We start from the raw sequence: 17151 nt of genomic DNA on the forward strand, positions 1-17151 counted from the left end.
GAAAAGACCTCTGTGCAGGTCAAAAGCTTGTCTCTCAGCAACAGAAGTTGGTCCAATAATCACTAGTCATTCTAAGCTGCAGATCTCTTCAAAAAAGCCATTGCACATGGAGTCTTTTTTAAATTTATTGTTTCATTGCACAGCTAATAGATTGACAGCCCTGTGCAAAAGGTGACTGCTTCCACATACACCAAAGAAAAGAGTGACTCCAGATCACATTGCCCTAAAGTACACTGGAATGAGGACACACCATGCAGCATCATCATCAAAGGAAAGTTCTATGTGCAATCATTAAGCATCTCTGGACAATCTCCCTGCTGTAGGCATATTCCATCTGTTTCAAGCTGCCCTACTCACTTCTACCAAATATGATAGGAAAATAGTTATGTGGGAAAAGACTGCTGCTTTTATTAATGATGAGTAGGGGAAAATGTTTCATAGATTACTAAGAAGAATCCCTACCGATTTACAAATCAGTAGTATGATTTGGCCCCAAATTAGTAATAAACTATCATAAATAACAAATACATTTATGCCAAATCTATGTCCGTGATCCAACTCCCACTGATGTCAATGGAATGCTCCCCCTTGACTTTAATGGGAGTTGGAACAGGCCCTGTAATATCTAAAAATGACCCCCACTGTGATCACAATTTTATTCAAAGCCATATGCATTGATCAGCAGAATCTGCATCAAGGGTAAGTTTACTTGCAATGATTAAGCCTGCACAACCTCCTTGCTGTAGGCATATTCTATCTGTTTCAGGCTGACCTACTCACTTCTACCAAATATGACAGACAAATAGTAATTGTCCTAGTGCAGTGGTCTCCAACCTTTTTACACCCAAGATCACTTTTTGAATTTAAGGGAAACCCAGGATCTACTCCACCTCTTCCCCAAAGCCCCGACCCACTCACTCGATCCCCCCCTCTTTCTGTCAATCGCTCTCCCCCACTCTCACTAACTTTCACCGGGCTGGTGTAGGAGGTTGGGCTTTGTGGGCAGGGGGGGAGGGGTGTGCAGGCTCTGGGCTGGGGCTGAGGGTTTTGCAGTGTGAGAGGGGGCTCTGGGCTGAGCCTGGAGCAGAGGGGTTGGGGTGCAGGAGGGAATGAGGGGTGCAAGCTCTGGGATGGAGTTTGGGTGCAGGAGGGGGCTCTGGGCTCTGGGAGGGAGTTTACGTGATTGGTTAATCAGTTAGCTGACTGGCTAACAGGGATTTCAGCAAAGGAAGAGTCTGCCTGGATTCCAACTGGAGATTCCTACAAGCAAGTGGAGGGAAGATGCTGTTTTAGACTCAGCAGACTGTGTAGATTTGGTGATCAAAGACTCTAACTGAGACGTAGGTGAACAAAACCTAAGCTTTTGGGACCTCTCAGTTTCTTCTCATTGTGTTTCTGTGGGGACCGAACTGTTCAGATTTTAATTTGTTTTCTTTATTTATGTTTATGTATAACTGTGAAGGTAATTTCTGTGGATTATAAAATAGCCATGTCATGCTGTAAAAATTAGATTTATTTCTTGATCATAAGATTTTACAAAGTTATTTAATTAAATTCATTTCTTTAGTTCCTTTTGGGGCTTGAATGTGGGGAGGTTGACCCTGTGCAATCCTTGCTGAAAATCCAAACTCTGGGTCTCCAGCTACTTTCTATGGGAGTTGGGGTTTTTTTAAGGCACTGGAGAAGGGCAATAAAGTGAACTCTAGTCCACCCAAAGGTTACACTAGCACATCAAATCAGTGGTTTATGCAGTCCTATATACTGTCTGCCATTATCCTGTAGCAGATGCTTCATAGGAAGGGCAATAAACCTCACTGTGGAAAAATGAAAGCCCAAGGAATAAAGCCATTTGTGAGTAATAGGGACACACAAAATGCACGTCTGTGCACCCTTTATGCCATGCCATATCATCATGTATTCTTTATTTACCATGTGGTTGCAAAAATAAGGGAATTTATCTCATTACCACTATAACCAAATATAAAACACAACCAGACAAATAAAAAAAAATCACCAAAGATTTCATACATACAAAAAAACCTCACCACCTTCTTTCTTTTGCCATGGCCAGACTCTTGCCAAATCCTCTATTGTTTTTTATACCATACATCAACTCTGAGATCCATCTCTTCCTTGCATCCCACCTGTCAGGGCCAGATCATGGGCCAGATGAGGGCCAGATTATCCCACCTGTCAGACATAGTGGTCAGAGCCAGGGTCAACAGTCAGGAGCCAAGAGTCAGCTCGGTCAGGATACCAGGAGATCAGAGGCAGAAGACAAACCAGAGATCAGAACCACAAGTTGGTAACCAGAGTCAGGATACCCAGGGGTCAGAAACAGGGGACAAACCAGAGGACAAGTCAGATGCCAGGAGCCAAGCCAGGTCAAGGTGCCAGGAAGATAAGCTGTGGGAGTGGAAGCTGGAGGCACAAGGTACACAGTCCAGAGAAGGGTAGATCCCAGTTGTTCAAACAGCTTCCTTTTCCTGTTGCTGGTTGAAGTAGGGCCAGCAGGCCAATTGGTGACTCTGCCAATGAGACAGCAGGGTAGAGCTTCAAAGTGGGGCTTGGCTTCCTGGGTTAGCAGCTGTCAGCAAGCTGCTCCTAAAGACCCAGGATCAAGGACTGTAGGTCACAATACCACCTGTCAAAATCCTTATCCTGGACCACCTCATACCTTGATTCCTGTAATCTTACCTTTGTTCGCCTCCATGTATTTCATCTCGCCTATAAAAAATGCTGCTGCAAAAATTGACGTCTTCCCCTGTTGCTCTGACCATGCCACTCTCCTCTTTTGATACATTCACTAGATTCCCCTTATCTTTTCACATCAGGTTCAAGTTTCTTGCCATTACTTTCAAGGTCCTACACAGGTCTACCCCTCCAACGTTCCTTCTCCTGATCTATTTCTACAGCAATGCCTAAAAAACATGACCAATATATCATTACTTATAGTTTGCGCAGAGGTCCCCAAACTGGGGGGCACAGAGGAATGTTCGGGGGGGCATGGCGGGACTCAGGCCAACTCCCACAAGGGGCAGGGAGGAAGCCCCACCCAGCCCCTCCTCTCCCCTAGTTCTGCTCTGGCTGTGTCCCTGGCTCCTGACCCCCTCCCCAGACTCAACCCCAGCCGCGGATCCACAGCCAGACCCAGGCTCCGCCCAGCTGCTGGCCCCCACCATGGACTAGTTTCTGCTCTGCTCCCACCCCCCCGCTCCAAACCTCAGCTCCCTCGGCTTGACTCCAGTCCCGGCCCCAGTCCCGCTCCCAGCCCCACCCCCAGCCCCAGCTACAATTTGAGCCTTGGCCCCCTTACCCTAGTCCACATCCCCTCCCCTTTCCCCACGGAAAGGGGCAAGGGAGGCATGACCCTGAAAGGTTTGGGGATCATGGAGTTATGGGCAGTTGGTGATAGCTGGTTTTGAAAATCAAGGAGAAAATGTCTGTTTTCAGGGGCCTTATCTACTATTGTTTATTTCATTGCCTTGCACAATGGGGCCCAATTACAGATGGTCCAAATTTTTAATCCAAAACATTTTTTCCAACAAAAAATGGCTTACTTTTAAAAAAAAAACTAAACATTTGCAAATAAAGTTTGTTTTACAAAAAAGTTTGGGTTTTTCTCTGAAATGTAGGCTCTATGTTTGTTTCCCCTCCTTTGCTACTAAATGCAATGGAATGAATGTCTGGGGCCCCCCTTTTCCCCTCCCCCCTCCAATTTTTAATTTTCTTTTTGACACTTTGTAATTTTTCAAAACTTCCTTAGCTTTGGAAAAGGTACAGAGAGGTGAAGTGGAAAAAGAAACTTTGTAACTGCCACACTAACTTTTCAAAAAGCTGAGAAAAGCTTTTAAAAGGTACAGAGTAACAAAGTTAGACAGTCTCATTTTGCCTTTTGCCAGGTACTTTTCTGAAGCTGAAGTGGTTTTGAACAGTTACAGAGTATTAAAAGGCAATATGAAAAAGTCAGAGGGGAAAACAAAAAAAACAAAAAAATGGATATAATTCACTTTATTGCATAGTGACAAAAAGGAAAAGAAAAAGGGGGAGAAATGGTGGAAAAAAATGAAATTTTGACTGGGGCCTGTGGAAGTTACCGGAATGCGAGTATTAAAAAAGTAACGCCCTGATTCAGCACAGCACTTAAGCACATGCAGAACTTTGAGAACATGCCCAAGTGTAATCACTGCGACTGGATTCAGGCATGTATTCTTCTCACCTTTATGCCTTTATTTATGTCACGCTTTCTCTTCTTATGATCTAAATAATCTTCTCCCCGTCATTCTCATACCTCCACAGACACTTTTTCCACTAACTCTTTCAGCAATACTTCACCAAATATAGATATAGAAGTGCATCACTTGGAGACTGAACCTTCTGATGCATCATCTGTAATACTATATGAGGCTGATTTAGCCAGTTAGCAATTTGAGATAGGACCACATCTTCCATTCTGTTTGTACAGCTCTAAATACATTGGTAGCATTCAATAAATAATAATTTGCAATAATTAATGTGGGATAGCATCATCTGTTTGGCAGAGAGGTCAAATGTGGAATGTAAATGAAAGGCTATTGAGGAATGCTCAGAATCTTTTGTCTTGTTCCCAGAGCCCAGACAACATTGAAATACTTAAAAAAATAACTATGAAAGAGCTGAGAGCTGCAAGAGACTTCTGGGTCCTGATATGAAAATGAGAAATTTAAGCCCTGATCCTGTGACTGGTAGTGCATGGATTAGCCCCATATAGAGCCCTAGTTACAAGTTTGGGGACCTAAGTGTCTCACTTCATTAAAAATGAAATTCTACACTTACATCAATTACCCTATGTGTAAAAACATTTCTATTTTTCTCTATAAATCCTCTCAATTTTCAAATGATCATCAGCAGTATCTTCTCTCCACATACATACAAATGGACACCATAAACAGAATTATCATGACTACTCATTTAAAATGCTTGAATATAATACCTATTTAGCTGCAAAGGAAGGTTTCATAATTCCTTCAAAAATATCCTTACTTGAAAGAAAAACAAACATAATTAATTCCTTTGAGGTTTTATTTTCTGCTAGTAACGTACTTTATAAAATATTGAAGAAAATTAGCCAATAACCTGAAAACAAAAATTATATGGAGAAATATGCTCTTTTGGCTCATGCTTAAACAAGTGTCCTGTCATTGTGGCTGGATTAAGAGAAGCACAAAGGTGCTTAAATGCAAAAGAGCTACATGGAGGTATCCAGGATTCAAATAAATTCTGTTAGAAATTGTTTCTGGCAGTTAGAAATGCATAGTTCCTTTGGTAAACTGGATTATAATACAAGGGACAGGGACTGTCTTTATGTTCTGTGTTTGTACATCTAGCATAATAGTTGTGGGATGAGGACAAAGTCACAAAGTTCAGCCACCAGGTTTGCCTGACATTATTGGGGATACTGTTCCTGATGGCTTGTAGTCCATCTTTGTGTGGAATGTTGGTGTAGAGGGCTTCTACATCCACAGTGGCCAGGATGGTGTTTTCTGGAAGATCACCAATGGTTTGTAGTTTCCTCAAGAAGTCAGTGGTGTCTCAAAGATAGCTAGGAGTGCTGGTGGCATAGGGCCTGAGGAGAGAGTTCACGGCAGACCTGGTGGCTGAACTTTGTGACTTTGTCCTCACCCAAACAACAAAAACACTAACCCAGGAACCTATCCTTGCAACAAAGCCCATTGCCAACTGTGTCCACATATCTATTCAAGGGATACCATCACAGGACCTAATCACATCAGCCACACCATAAGAGGCTCGTTCATCTGCACATCTACCAATGTGATATATGCCATCACGTGCCAACAGTGCCCCTCTGCCTTGTACATTGGCCAAACCGGACAATCTCTACACAAAATCAGACACAAATCAGACATCAAGAATTATAACATTCAAAAACCAGTCAGAGAACACTTCAACCTCCCTGGTCACTCAATTTCAGATCTAAAAGTTGCAATTCTCCAACAAAAAAACTTCAAAAACAGACTCCAACAAGAAACTGCAGAATTGGGATTAATTTGTAAACTGGATACCATTAAATTAGGCTTGAATAAAGACTGGGAGTGGATGGGTCATTACGTAAAGTAAAAATTATTTCCCCATACTAATTTTTCCCCACTACTGTTACTCACACCTTCTTGTCAACTGTTTGAAATGGGCCAACCTGATTATCACTACAAAGGGTTTTTTTTTCTCCTGCTGATAATAGCCCACCTTAATTAATTGGTCTCGTTACAGTTGGTATGGCAACACCCATTTTTTCATGTTCTCTGTGTATATATATCTTGCTACTGTATTTTCCGCTGCATGCATCTGATGAAGTGGGTTTTAGCCCATGAAAGCTTATGCCCAGATAAATTTGTTAGTCTTTAAGGTGCCACAAGTACTCGTCTTTTTTTTTGCTGATACAGACTAACACGGCTACCACTCTGAAACCTGTATATAACTGATTGTTTTCTATTATGTCTGCATTCCATGCATAGTCAGGCAACATTGACTCAACAGCTGAAGTTCTATCCTGGCATACAGTGGGTTCAATGAAAGACCTAGGATGGATTTGGAGTGGGGGGCAGTCCCTTCTTTGGTTGGAATCTGAAGGAAACTTACACAGGACATTACAGATGCCTGATGGTTTTGGGTGGACATCTGATCTAAGAATGCACGTGTACCATCCTTAGAACTGCTCATTACTGCTGTTGCCTCTGCCTCTCCTCTTCCTTGTCTGGACCTCCAGTCAGACCTCTACATCTCTGCAACTATTCTGGTCATATCCATAACTGTCAACCTGTTGCCTCCCTCCCCTCTATTTATTTCATTTCATGATCTAATCAACTTGACGGCCTTTTAAAAAAAATTGTTAATGCCTAAACAGATCATAGAAATGAACTGAAAGATAAATTTGAACTAAGTTAAACATAAGCTCATAGAAAGGAGTACCTGTATATTTGGCAACACTGGATTTGGCAGCTCTGGTGAGATCTGTTAGACAAAGGAAGGCCCATCATCCATTACCTAAAACATGACTAGTGCTGAGTGAATAACTGATATTTTTAGTTTGGTGGCTGCATCAAATAATAAAATCCTGAAAAATCCACTTTGCTGGAACAAAACAAAACATAACAAACAAACAAAAAATTGTTTCAGGTCAAAAAAACATTTTGTTTGACCTGAAATGCAATCTTTTAAAAAATAAATCTAGCTAAATTTTGAAACAAAATGTTGTCTCAAAATGAAGGGCCAAAATGTTTCATCTGGAAAATGTTGTAACAAATCATTTCAACTAGGGCTGTCAAGTGATTAAAATAAATAATCACGATTAATCACACAATTTAAAAAATTAATTGTGATTAATCATGCTATTAATTGCACTGTTAAACAATAATAGAATACCATTTATTTAAATATTTTTGGATGTTTTCTACATTTTCAAATATATTGATTTCAATTACAACACAGAATACAAAGTGTACAGTGCTCACTTTATATTTATTTTTGATTACAAGTGTTTGCACTGTAAAAAAACAAAAGAAATAGTATTTTTCAATTCACCTAATACAAGTGCTATAGTGCAATCTCTTTATCATGAAAGTTGAACTTACGAATATAGAATTATGTACAAAAATACTGCATTCAAAAATCAAACAATGTAAAATGTTAGAGCTTGCAAGGCCACTCAATACTACTTCTTGTTCAGCCAATCGCTCAGACAAACAAGTTTGTTTACATTTGCGGAGATAATGTTGCCCATTTCTTGTTTACAGTGTTACCAGAAAGTGAGAACAGGTGTTCTCATGGCTTTCTTGTAGCCGGCATTGCAAAATATTTACGTGCCAGATACGCATGCTTCAACCACCATTCCAGAGGACATGCGTCCATGTTGATGACGGGTTCTGCTCGAAAACCATCCAAAGCAGTGCAGACTGAAGTGTGTTCGTTTTCATTATCTGAGTCAGATGCCACCAGAAGAAGATTGATTTTCTTTTTTGGTGGTTCGTGTTCTGTAGTTTCTGCATCAGAGTGTTGCTCTTTTAAGACTTCTGAAAGCATGCTCCCTACCACATCCCCCTCAGATTTTGGAAGGCACTTCAGATTCTTAAATCTTGGGTGGAGTGCTGTAGCTATCTTTAGAAATCTCACATTGGTACCTTCTTTGTGTTTTGTCAAATCTGCAGTGAAAGTGTTCTTAAAATGAACAACATGTTCTGGGTCATCATCCAAGACTGCTATAACATGAAATACATGGCAGAATGTGGGTAAAACACAGCAGAGGACATACAGTTCTCTCCCAAAGAGTTAAGTCACAAATTTAATTAACACATTATTTTTTTAATGAGCGTCATCAGCATGGAAGCATGTCCTCTGGAATGGTGGTCAAAGCATGAAGGGGCATAAAAAAGTTTAGCATATCTGGCACGTAAATACCTTGCAACGCTGGCTACAAAAGTGCCATGCAAATGTCTGCTCTCACTTTCTGATGACATTATAAATAAGAAGAGGGCAGCATTATCCCCTGTAAATGTAAACAAACTTGTTTGTCTTAGCAATTGGCTGAATAAGAAGTAGGACTGAGTGGACTTGTAGCCTCTGAAGTTTTACATTGTTTTGTTTTTGAGTATGGTTATGTAACAAAAGAAATCTACATTTGTAAATTTCACTTTCAGGACAAAGAGATTGCACTACAGTACTTGTATGAGGTGAATTGAAAAATACTATTTTTTTTTGTTTATCATTTTTACAGTGCAAATATTTGTAATCAAAATATACACTTTCATTTCAATTACAACACAGAATACAAGATATATACGAAAATGTAGAAAAACATCCAAAACATTTAATAAATTTCAATTGGTAGTCTCTTCTTTAAAAGTGCTATTAAAACTGTGATTAACTGCAATTAATTTTTTTAATAGCAATTAATTTTTTGAGGTAATCGCATGAGTTAACTGCAATTAATTGACAGCCCTAATTTCAACTCTTTTGAAAAAAAAATCCTTTTTTTTTTTGGCTGAAACTATTTGCCAAATTCATCTCAAACTCCTGCTAGTTTCAATCAACCTGAAACCTCAATCAATCTGAAAATTTTCAGCCAGCTCTAACCAAGACAAAGTACTGTATCCTTTTCAAGGAAGTGATACTATTGACAGAGAAAATAATCAGAGCTACATTGTGGATGGCCCTGCACCTATGCACTAGTGCATGGGAAAATGGCACAAAAACCTTTCTTTGCTTGTTTCTTTGTGCAGTGGCAAGCCACAGTGTTGCTGGGCACTGTCACTGGTCCCTGAAATCACTAGCTAGGGTGCCCCACGAAAGTACTGAATCAGGATATGTCAAAGCCGCAACTTCTTTGCCACAGCCAGATGAGTTGGCTGTGTACAGTGGAGAGTGCACTGCGCACCCACTTAAGCTGCCATCCTTAGCTTGAAGTAAAGCATTTTGGCAGGAAGCCAAAATTCCTCCTGGAGCTTCTGCAGCAGCATGGGTCCCTCTCAAAGAAGAGCCATGACATTAAGATACAGACTAGCCCTTAATATCAGCAAAACTTTGAAAGTGAAATCACAATACACATACTGAATACTATTAGTACTGAGCCAAATTTTCAAAATGTCTGTTGTGTTTGGCATACACACAATCACTGTACAGCCCTTGAAGAGAAAGTGAATTTGGCAAAATGGGGCAAACTTTCAATCATGCTTAGTTTATAAGAACACGTTGTTACCTTTTATGGACTCACCAGTTGGAACTTGGAACTCAAATGGATATTCCATTCTTTATGAATCATTTACACCTATTGAATAGTTTGTATATCTTGCACTTTTCTTTCCCACTGCACCATTGATATTTACTACTGAGTTCAAACTTTCCAGGCCAGTGATGTTGAATCATTCTTATATGACTTTTCTGCTTGTCATTTAGTAATCAGGTGCTTGCATCAGAAAGCAAAAACACCTTTAGAATTAAAATTTTAAGCAAGCTATATGTAACTTTAAAAAAATGGTGATAATCTGAATTTAGCTTTAAAATGCAGGAACATATGCAAATATTTCTCCAAGCGCCATCCCTGCCTTGAATTTTGCTGGCATCAAACTACAGTGACCAGATTATCATGACTGATATTTCAAATGATGAGCTCCAGAATTCTGTAGTCAGTGACTTTGAAACTGGCATCCCATGCTATTTGCCTCTGAAATGTGGAATGGTTTTCTGTTTCTAAATATTGCTTCAAAGTACAGTACTCAGATTTCTTTGGTTTTAAACACTTGGGCAGTAACTACTTTGAAAAGTAGCTAGTGAACAGCACACAAATGTCTGTCATAATAATTATGCATTCACATCTATTACATCCTCAGATACAAAATCACTAAGAAAAATAATTGGGATGGGGAGGAAGTAAACATTCTTTAAAGACAAGACTTGCCGAAGAGCAGTGTTTCTTTCCCTCTTATCCTTGTTTATCTCTCTTCCATCTCACCCTATCCCATGCTCTCTAGTGGTTTTTCACTGTTATTTGTCTAAATTGGAGTGCCACCTCTTTGGAAAAGGGACTGTATGCAATTTATATGTATTATGAAGGATATAGCACAAATATGGGTGATGTTAAATAAATAAATAATGATCTAGGGTACAATTTTTAAAAACATCCGTGGGTATTTCTACACTGCAATCACAGGGTGTGACTGCAGTTAGTGTAGATAGACTCTAGCTAGCTTGGGTTACAGAGCAGTGGAGCTGTGGCAACATGCGAGAAATTACCTAGGGTTCTGGGTGGGCTAGTAAAGCCTGTGTTGAAGCACAAGCTGTTGTGGCTTCACCTCTCCAGTACCCTTGTCAGCTAGATTAAAGCTAGCTTAGGTATGTCTACATGAGTGGCAGTTAGGCTGACCAGACAGCAAATGTGAAAAATCAGGACAGGGGTGGGGGGTAATAGGAGCCTATGTAAGAAAAAGACCCCAAAATCGGGACTGTCCCTACAAAATCAGGACATCTGGTCACCCTAGCTGCAGTCATACCCTGTGATTGCAGTGTAGACTTATCCACAGGAACTTAATTCCCAGTTTTTCACAAGTGATTTTAGCACTTAGGAGCCTAAATCTTGTTGACAATCAATGGGACTTTCTGAAGAGTCTGAAGTCATTTAGGTGCTTTTGAAAACTTTACCCCTAGACTGCAAAATCCAGAGCAAGAACATTGTCTCTTTGCATATCTGGAAAGCACCATGTTCACCAATGGCCCTATCAACATGATATTAATACTTTCTTTAAAAAAATACTATAAAAGGGTTTTTATTTTTCACAAAGCAGCTGTGAATTTAAAGGAAACATGATAAACATGTATCATAATTTTTAGATGACTATTTTTATTGTATTTACCTGAGAAATTGGAAAGACTCTGAAGGAGCTGATCTAGATTATTGGGTAAATAATAGACTCATAGACTTTAAGGTCAGAAGGGACCATTACGATCATCTAGTCTGACCTCCTGCACAACGCAAGCCACAGAATCTCACCCACCCGCTCCTGCAATAAACCTCTCACCTATGTCTGAGCTATTGAAGTCCTCAAATCATGGTTTAAAGACTTCAAGGTGCAGAGATTCCTCCAGCAAGTGACTCTTGCCCCACGCTGCAGGGGAAGGCGAAAAAACCCCCAGGGCCTCTGCCAATTTGCCCTGGAGGAAAATTCCTTCCCGACCCCAAATATGGAGATTAGCTGAACCCTGAGCATGTGGGCAAGACTCACGAGCCAGATACCCTGGAAAGAATTCTCTGTAGTAACTCACATCCCACCCCATCTAACATCCCATCACAGGCCATTGGCCCTATTTACCATGAATAGTTAAAGATCAATTAATTGCCAAAATCATGTTATCCCATCATACAATCTCCTCCATAAACTCATCGAGCTTCATCTTGAAGTCAGATAGGTCCCTTGCCCCCACTGCTTCCCTTGGAAGGCTGTTCCAGAACTTTACTCCTCTGATGGTTAGAAACCTTCGTCTAATTTCAAGTCTAAAACTTCCCGATGGCCAGTTTATATCTATCTGTTCTTGTGTCCACATTCGTACTGAGCTTAAATAATTCCTCTCCCTCTCCGGTATTTATCCCTCTGATATATTTATAGAGAGCCATCATATCTCCCCTCAGCCTTTTTTTGGTTAGGCTAAACAAGCCAAACTCTTTGAGTCTCCTTTCATAAGACAGGTTTTCCATTCCTCGGATCATCCTAGTAGCCCTTCTCTGTACCTGTTCCAGTTTGAATTCATCCTTTTTAAACATGGGAGACCAGAACTGCACACAGTATTCCAGATGGGATCTCACCAGTGCCTTATATAAAGGTACTAACACCTCCTTATGTTTACCGGAAATACCTCACCTGATGCATCCCAAGACCACATTAGCTTTTTTCACGGCCATATCACATTGGGGGCTCATAGTCATCCTGTGGTCAACCAATACTCCAAGGTCCTTCTCCTCCTCTGTTACTTCCAATTGATGCGTCCCCAGCTTATAACTAAAATTCTTGTTATTAATCCCTAAATGCATGACCTTACACTTCTCACTATTAAATTTCATCCTATTACTCCAGTTTACAAGGTCATCCAGATCTTCCTGTATGATATCTTGGTCCTTCTCTGAATTGGCAATACCTCCCAGCTTTGTGTCATCCGCAAACTTTATTAGCACACTCCCACTTTTTGTGCCGAGGTCAGTAATAAAAAGATTAAATAAGATTGGTCCCAAAACCGATCGCTGAGGAACTCCACTGGTAACCTCCCTCCAGCCTGCCAGTTCACCTTTCAGTATGACCCGCTGTAGTCTCCCCTTTAACCAGTTCCTTATCCACCTTCAATTTTCATATTGATCCCCATGTTTTCCAATTTAACTAATAATTCTCCATGTGGCACTGTACCAAATGCCTTACTAAAATCGAGGTAAATTAGATCCACTGCGTTTCCTTTGTCTAAAAAAATCTGTTACTTTCTCAAAGAAGGATATCAGGTTGGTTTGGCACGATCTGCCTTTTGTAAAACCATGATGTATTTTGTCCCAATTACCATTGACCTCAATGTCCTTAACTCCTTTCTCCTTCAAAATTTTTTCCAAGACCTTGCATACTACAGATGTCCAACTAACATACCTGTAGTTACCAGGATCACCTGTTTTTCCCTTTCTTAAAAATAGGAACTATGTTAGCAATTCTCCAGTCCTACGGTACAACCCCTGAGTTTACAGATTCATTAAAAATTCTTGCTAATGGGCTTGCAATTTCATTTGCCAGTTCCTTTAATACAGATGAACATTATCCGGGCCCCCCGATTTAGTCCCATTAAGCTGTTCGAGTTTGGCTTCTACCTCGGATATGGTAATATCTACCTCCATATCCTCATTCCCATTTGTCATGCTACCATTATCCCTAAGCTCCTCATTAGCCTCATTAACGACTGAGACAAAGTATTTGTTTAGATATTGGGCCATGTCTAGATTATCCTTAACCTGCACTCCATCCTCAGTGTTTAGCAGTCCCACCTCTTCTTTCCTTTTTTTCTTCTTATTTATATGGCTATAGAACCTTTTACTATTGGTTTTAATTCCCTCTGCAAGGTTCAACTCTACATGACTTTTAGCCTTTCTCACTTTATCTCTACATGTTCTGACCTCAATAAGGTAGCTTTCCTTACTGATCCCTCCCATCTTTCTCTCCTTGTATGCTTCCTGCTTTTTCTGAATCACCTCTCTGAGATGCTTGCTCATCCAGCTTGGTCTACAACTCCTGCCTATGAATTTTTTTCCCTTTCTTGGGATGCAGGCTTCCGATAGCTTCTGCAACTTTGACTTGAATTAATCCCAGGCCTCCTCCGCCTTTAGATCCATAAGTGCTTCAGTTGAATTCACTTCCCTAACCAATTTCCTTAATTTTTTAAAGTCAGCCCTTTTGAAATCAAAAACCCTAGTCACAGATTTATTTTTGTGTATCCTTCCATTCAGTCTGAACTGAATTAGCTCATGATCATTCGAGCCAAGGTTGTCCCCTACAGCCATTTCTTCTATGAGGTCCTCACTACTCACCAAAACCAAATCTCAAATGGCATCCCCTCTTGTTGGTTCAGCAACTACTTGATGAAGGAATCCATCAGCTATCGCATCTAGGAAAATCTGAGCCCTATTATTATTACTAGCACTCGTCCTCCAGTCTATATCTGGGAAGTTAAAGTCTCCCATGATCACGCAGTTCCCATTAGTATTTACTTCATTAAAAACATTAAAGAGGTCTCTATCCATATTCAAATTAGATCCTGGCCGTCTATAGCACAGCCCAAGCACTATCCCAGGGGAGGATCTAGTAGCTTTCTTCCCCAATGTGATTTTTGCCCAGATAGACTCTGTTTTATCCATTCCATCACTTCTTATTTCTTTACAGTCTATCTCATCATTGATACACAATGCTACGCCACCACCTTTACCTTTATCTTTATTTCTGTCTTTCTTAAACAGCACATACCCTTCAATACCTGTACTCCAGTCGTGACTACTATTCCACCATGTTTCTGTTATCCCTCTAATATCTGGTTTCACTTCCTGCACCAGTAGCTCTAGTTCCTCCATTTTGTTACCTAGGCTCCTTGCATGGTGTACAAACATCTTCATTTTTGCTGTTTGGCCTCACTCACTTTCTTCACGTGATTAGGCACGGACATTCTACCGCCAGTATGACCTATTAGACTAGTATCCACACTGCCCTTCCTCCTTGCTTGTTTAAGCACATGACTCCAATGGCCCCAGGTGCTTGTTCTTCATTTTGTTGAATGATTTATTTATGGTATGTTTGTGAATCCAGGCCCTTTGGTGGATGATGTCATCTTTCTCTTGTGTAAGCAGTGTCAGGATGAGCTCCACCCTGACATCTGGTGGTGAGGTGTGGCAAGTTGTGGAAAAAAAACTTCAGGGGCCGATCTCATTTGCATAGGCACACCCACCCCGCCTAGACTGAGGCCATAGCTGCCCAAATGGTCACTTCGGCTGCTGTGGGATCCCCAGTGTCTCTGTTATTGGGGCAGGAAGAATAAATTGTTATTACCCTGATTATGGGAACTGTGCTTGGAACTGTACTTGGCCTTTTGCTATGATGGAGGGACTCACCATCAACTAAGTAGCACTCGCTAGGCAAGGGTCATGGGTTCCAAAACTGTGTGAATGGAGAGAGACTTGAGACAGGTATTAGTACCTGGTGGTGTGGGCCCCTTTGTGAGGGCCTGAAGCACCAATTGCACCTCTGTCTCTCTCCACTGTGGAATGTCAGAGCTAATTTTGGGTCTATTAAGAGTCTTGCTACAGGTACTGTGCTGCATTCACGTTGGCCTTATGGTGCACCAGCACTAAGGCCCCCACTACTATGAGCTGAAATCACTGAGCACTGTGTCAAGTAGTGGGGAGCCGGAAGATCTAGAGTGCAGTGGTGCTGTTCGTGAGACGGCGAGCTGTGCAGAGCGGAGCCGTTCGTGAGACAGCGAGCTGAGCAGAGCTGTTTGTGAGACAGCGAGCTGTGCCGAGCAGAGCCGGTCGTGGTGGAGCGGAGCCGTCCGTGAGACAGCGATGTGTTCGTGAGACGGCAAGCTGTGCAGAGCGGAGCTGTTCGTGAGACAGCGAGCTGAGCAGAGCTGTTCGTGAGACAGCGAGCTGTGCAGAGCAGAGCCGGTCGTGGTGGAGCGGAGCCGTTTGTGAGACAGCGGTGTGTTCGTGAGACGGCGAGCTGAGCAGAGCTGTTCGTGAGACGGCGAGCTGTGCGGAGTGGAGCCGGTCGTGGTGGAGCGGAGCCGTCCGTGAGACAGCGGTGTGTTCGTGAGACGGCGAGCTGAGCAGAGCTGGTCGTGAGACGGCGAGCTGTGCAGAGCAGAGCCGGTCGTGGTGGAGCAGAGCCGTTCGTGAGACAGCGTAGCAGAGCAGAGCCCTGTGGGGCAGTCAGCTTCAGGACACGTAAGGTGCCCCTTACCCCTTTCCCCCCCCCACAGGCACATTTTAGCCAGACTGGGGAGTAACACTATGCAGATGAACTTTTGAACTCTGGGGCTGGACTTTTTGGACTTTGGGTGATTTGTGGATTGCTGGACTCAAGAGACGTTTGGGTGCTGGGACTCAAGAACCCGAGGGAAAGGGGCATGCCCCAATTTGCTTGGGGTGGTTTTTTTTGCTCCTGGGTTGTGTTATGAATCCTGTTGGTGGTGTTTCCCCAACATAATGCCACATTGTTTCTCTCTGTTATTAAAAGGCTTTTTGCTACACTCAGACTATGTGCTTGCGAGAGGGGAAGTATTGCCTCTTGGAGGCGCCCAGCGGGGGTGGTATATATTTGTCCCAGTCACTGGGTGGGGGCTCGAGCCGGTTTGCATTTTGTTATTGGAATGGATCCCCTAGATATTGAACCCGGCCCTTGTTGCTGCCAACTCTGATGGGCAGAAGGGTTACACTTGTATTACACATGCAGTACTACTGGGGGAAAGGCAGTAATGTGTCTCACATTCTACTACGTCTCTCTGTGCTCCATTTAATTCCTTTCATCTCCACAGTTTATTTATATGGTTCACAAATGCACTTCAGCTGCTACTGTAGACAGAAGGCATCTTAAAAAAAATGTACATTTGCATGACAGTAAATGACAGACATCAATTTTAAGTCCATGTTCAGTCTATGACTTGATATTTCATGGAGAAGACAAACTATTTTATTTGATATTATTCACTCATCCTATAGCCATATAGGCAACAGATTTCCAGAATTCTTCACGTGCCTAAAGGCTAGTAGTCATTTATGGGGATATGTTATCCCAGGTGCTAAATGAAGGCGACAGTATGTGATAAACCTTGTAGAATAAAGAAGGTTGAAAAACAGAAGTACTTCCTTTTGTTTGTTTTAAAGTAATAGGCAGCTGGTTTAAAACAAACAAAAGGAAGTATTTCTTCACACAATGCACATTCAGCCTGTGGAACTCGTTGCCAGGGGATGTTGAAGGCCAAAACTATAACTGGTTTCAAAAAAGAATTAAATCAGTGGCAATGATCTAATGTCAATTAGCCAAGATGGTCAGGGATGCAACCTCATGCTCTGGCTGTCCATAAGCTCTGACGGCC

The sequence above is a fragment of the Chelonia mydas genome, chromosome 3 (assembly GCF_015237465.2).
Source record: "Chelonia mydas isolate rCheMyd1 chromosome 3, rCheMyd1.pri.v2, whole genome shotgun sequence".
Taxonomy (NCBI): domain Eukaryota; kingdom Metazoa; phylum Chordata; order Testudines; family Cheloniidae; genus Chelonia; species Chelonia mydas.